This window comes from Penaeus chinensis, chromosome 1 (genome assembly GCF_019202785.1).
Source record: "Penaeus chinensis breed Huanghai No. 1 chromosome 1, ASM1920278v2, whole genome shotgun sequence".
Taxonomy (NCBI): Eukaryota; Metazoa; Arthropoda; class Malacostraca; order Decapoda; family Penaeidae; genus Penaeus; species Penaeus chinensis.
The window spans coordinates 30,536,196-30,541,195 of NC_061819.1; positions in this window are offsets into that span (position 1 = coordinate 30,536,196).

The window sequence follows — 5,000 nt, forward strand, 5'->3', positions numbered from 1 at the left end:
ATCGCGCGACCGCTTGGATAGGTGACTACTTCAGGAACAGGACTGCCTATGTCAAATTCCAGGGTCACCTATCGCAGCACATGCCGCTCGAAAATGGAACGCCACAGGGTGGGGTTCTCAGTCCAGCCCTATTCAACACTTTAATGTCCTGCATCCTCAACATAAACCTCCCAGTGGGGTGCAAGATCATCTCGTATGCAGACGATCTCGCTATCACCTCCACTGGACCACGCAGCCAGAATAAAGCCCAGCGTTGTCTGGACCTCGTGTCAGAGGAGTGTTGTAGGACAGGACTTAAGATCTCTGCAGCCAAATCCAAAGCCATGGCTCTGAGACAGAGAGTTCGAGGCACAAGACTGAAAATCCAGGGAGTGGAATTAGAATGAGTCTACCTATACCTTGGGTAAGGATAGACCGGACCCTCTCCTTCCAGAAGGAGGTCCAGTACCTGGTTGACCGAACCAAAGCAAGACTGTCCGTCATGAGAGCAATGACTGAGAGACGCATAGGGGCCAGACACAAAGTACTAAGTTCATTCTATGTACATGCTGTCCGGCCCATTGTGGACTATGCCTCAGTCGCTATAATTGCCGCGAAGAAAAAGCACACAGGCAAATTTGAAACAGTCAAAAATGAAGCTGCCAGGATCATTCTGGGTGCCCCGAGGTGGATGAAGGTCCTCAACCTCCTGATGGAGGCAAACCTTCTCCCCCTGGACTCACGAATCGATCTAATGACAACACAATTCCTGTCAAAGGTCATCCAGGCTCCCAGGAACACAAGACTAAGACAAAAATTAGTCAGATACCTCGAACAAGACAACGAGCTCTTTGCAAACAACTCCTGGCTGTCTCATACAGCCAGGGTGTTGATACGCCATCAGCTCAAAGAACAGCTTCTTGCTAAGGGCATGGACTCCCCCCACCCCGACTTTGCCGAAGCCCCGCCGTGGGCACTGAGCCTGATAGAGTTCAACATAATGAGCCTGTCAATGAAATAGAGCCTATACCCCATGCCTAGCCTAAAGGCAGAAGCCCACAGGGTCATTGCAGTCATCACTCCTCCGAGTAGTAGAACATACTACACGGATGGATCGGTCGATCCCTTGAGCCACACTGCAGGCGCCGGCTTTGCAGCAAGGGATGCCACGCGATCCATGAGGGTAACAGACAATGCCTCCTCGCTACAGGCAGAGGCAGTTGCAATCATGGGAGCCCTAGGTCACGCGTCCCTAAGGGAAGGACACGTGGTCATACACACAGACTCCAGGGCAGCCACTGACTGTCTTCAGCACAGCTCACTCACAGACAACATCTACCTACTGACCACGATTCTCACAATGGCACACAGAATTCTTGCTCAGGGTAGAAGAATTCTCATCAACTGGGTCCCAAGCCACATCGGCATCAGGGGGAACGAGCTTGCTGACAGACTAGCCGTCGCTGGCAGGGGTATGCCCCCAAATCCCATGACGATAAAACCGAGCCGAAAATTACTTAGGGAGAAGTGTGCCTTGGTCGGTCGTACCTTCCTACGGCAGCTCCACAGAGAGGAAACGAGAACCTCCCCCTCGGCCAGCTGGTACTCAGACGCCACAGGCTATTAACCACTGGCACTCTCTAAAGTAAGCAACAGAGGTACCGAAGTCATTCTTCACAGAATGCGCCTAGGTTACCACTGTGCATGGCAGATTATCCCAACAATCGAACGCGATGAAAGGTGCTGCAAGCACTGCGGCGAGCCGAACGCCACACTAGTCCACTACCTAGAAAATTGTGACCATACACAATTCCTGAGACAGGGACCGCCCACAACAGCAGCCGTGCTGGTAAAGAGGCTATACGAAATGCTTACGCCATGGCGGCAGGAGCGCCTTCTGGCAATCCCGCCGCCACGGTAAGCACCGAGTGTCAGACAACTCAATGAGACAGCCGTAAAAAGCTGACACAGGCCGGGCCATATTTAGAAGTCCCGGGCGAAGCTAGAACTTCGCAAACCATAAAGAAGAAAGAAGACCGCTTTCGTGGCTGTCCGATCTTCTCCGCGGGATTCGACTCTCATATTGGTAAGTTCAAAGTCCAAAGCAGCCAAAATAGACGCCCGTAGAGCTAGGAACGAGTAACGTGTCATCAGGTTCTGCAAGACGTACCCATTGCCTGCAGTGGTGGTGTTGATGGCGATGATGATCATTTCAGTAACAGTAATAAAGAAATAACGGTAATGATGATATAAATAATGATAATAATGATTATGATGGTAATTGTAATACTGAAAAAAACGGTGCTGATAATGATATTAATTATAATGGTAATAATGATAACAGGAATAATGATGAGGATGAAGATGAAGATGATGATGATGATGATGATGATGATGATGATGATGATGATGATGATGATGATGATGATGATGATAAAAATAATTGTAATAATGATAATAATAATAATGGTAGTAATAAAGATATGATAATGATATTGATAAGGATGATAATACTAAAGATAATGATATGATAATGATATTGAAAAGGATGGTAATAATAATGATAAGAAAAAAATGATAATGATAATGATAGTGATGATAATAATGATAATGATGACCATAATAAAAATAATGACTGGCAGCATTAGCAGTATTAACAAAAGAATAATAGTGAAAAATAATGTTACTAATGATAATGATAATGTTGGTAATACTGATGGCAGCAGCAGCAACAACAGCAGCATTACTACTACTACTATTACTATCACTACTACTACTACTTCTGCTTCTACTATAGTGGTGTTGATAATGATGACAACAATGCCAAAACTCGAGCAACAACAAATGGTATTTGATAGTCATTATTATCATCTAATATATATATTTTTAGCTATCGTTATCATCATTCCCATCATCATCTTTATTATCAAATAACCGCTTCTCTCTCCCGCTCTCCCGCCCTTTCACCCAAGCTCCCCTTCCTCCCTCTCCCTCGACATGATAAACAGCCGCTGCATAGCCTGGATCTCTCTCCATCCCTCCCTGCCTCTACTCTCCCACAGCCCCTCTCCCTGGCCACTATCTCCCCCCTTTTCCTTCGCCCCCTTCCCCCCCTCCCCTCCTCCTTCGGCCTCCGCGGATCACCGCCACTAAACCTCTGGAAGGGGGAGCGACCACGCGCGACCCCCTGCACACCAATCCGACCATTGCTTAGGAGACGCGCAGTTTTTTTTCTCTTTTTTTTCTAATTCCCGCTGCGATAACATTTAAGACGTGGCACACAAGAGCACGTCGCTCGGGGGACGTATGGGAAGAAGTCTTGCGGAAGGAGGACTGTCGATCTTATTTACTAATGGCAGAAAGGCGGTTACACTTCGGCGCGGCTCCGGGTTGAGTCGGTCTTTTTGGCGCCGAGGCGGCGAATGTCCAACTAATATTAAACCAAATATGTCTAATTGATAAGAGAGAACTTGAGGCGCACAGGCTAATACCATGAAAGACGCTCAGGGGCAAAAATATGAAGAAGAATCAATACGTGCATTCAACAACAAGCTAATCCCATGCGAAGAGGTTCCAGATGGCGCTGAAAAAATATTTAGTTGGACTTCGAATCGATTCGACACCGATTTCTTGTTTCCAGGCTGGAAAATCATTTTTTATTCGTTACTGATTTTAAGTTATTGAGTATTTGGTGATTAAATACATTGTAGTCACAACACAATTAAAATTCATTTGCATTGTATTGTACGGTACGGATAGACGAAACACAACGTTGCTAATTGGATTTATCTTGCTATTGTTTTAATTACTAAAAAGCCTTCTTTATTCTTCATCTCACGCACCACACCCAGATACATATGAACACATAATGCCATAAAAGAGGTTACTACAATTTTGCAATGGCCATTCTTTCAACATAGCGACAGTGTGGGTCCGGGAAAGAAAAAAAAATCCTTTGAACACCGGATCAGGGACCCTCTCCCTGTCGTCGTATGCTTTATATTCGCTTTACCTGATCTACGAGTGAAAGGTGCAGGTGGGTTAGGAGCCTCTTTGGTAATCAGACAACACTAGTCACTTCGGGAACATCTCGGGCTAGAGGGTTGCGACCTAACACCACACAGAATGCTTTGAAAGCCGAGCCTATTTACATTGTCATCTATTGGTTTAGTTAACGTCGGGTAGAACAGAAAACATTTGTGGATAAATCTAGAATATTTTCTGATAATTTACATCACCGTTGAATATCAGTACATCACATCCAAAAAATAAAAAAAATGAATAAGGATAATAGAAATATATCCTATGATGCAGATAGGAAATAATCAATATACCCACTTCTTTGCAAGGACACTTCGGATGGCATTAATGGGAACATCTTTGATGTACATTCTTCTATGAGTTCGACACACACTACATACACACTCACACACGCACTAACAGACACACTCACACACACACACACACACACTCACACACACACACACACACACACACACACACACACACACAAACACACACACACACACACCGACAAACACACACACTCACAAGCATACATATTTCAGTAACATTACATATATAAAGCTGGGTTACACAGTCACACACACTCACACACACTCACACACTCACACATTCACACAGTCACACTCACACATTCACACACTCACACACTCACACACACACACACACACGCACACACACACACACACACACACACACACACACACACACACACACACACACACACACTCACACACACACACATACACACACACACACACACACACACACACACACACACACACACACACATACACACACACACACACACACACACACACACACACACGTATATATGTGTGTGTATGTATGTATGTATGTATGTATATATGTGTATATGTGTATATATATGTGTGTGTGTAAGTGTGTGTGGTGTGTGTAAATCTATATATCTATCTATATATTCATATATACATATATATGAAGTGCATTTATATATATATATATATATATATATA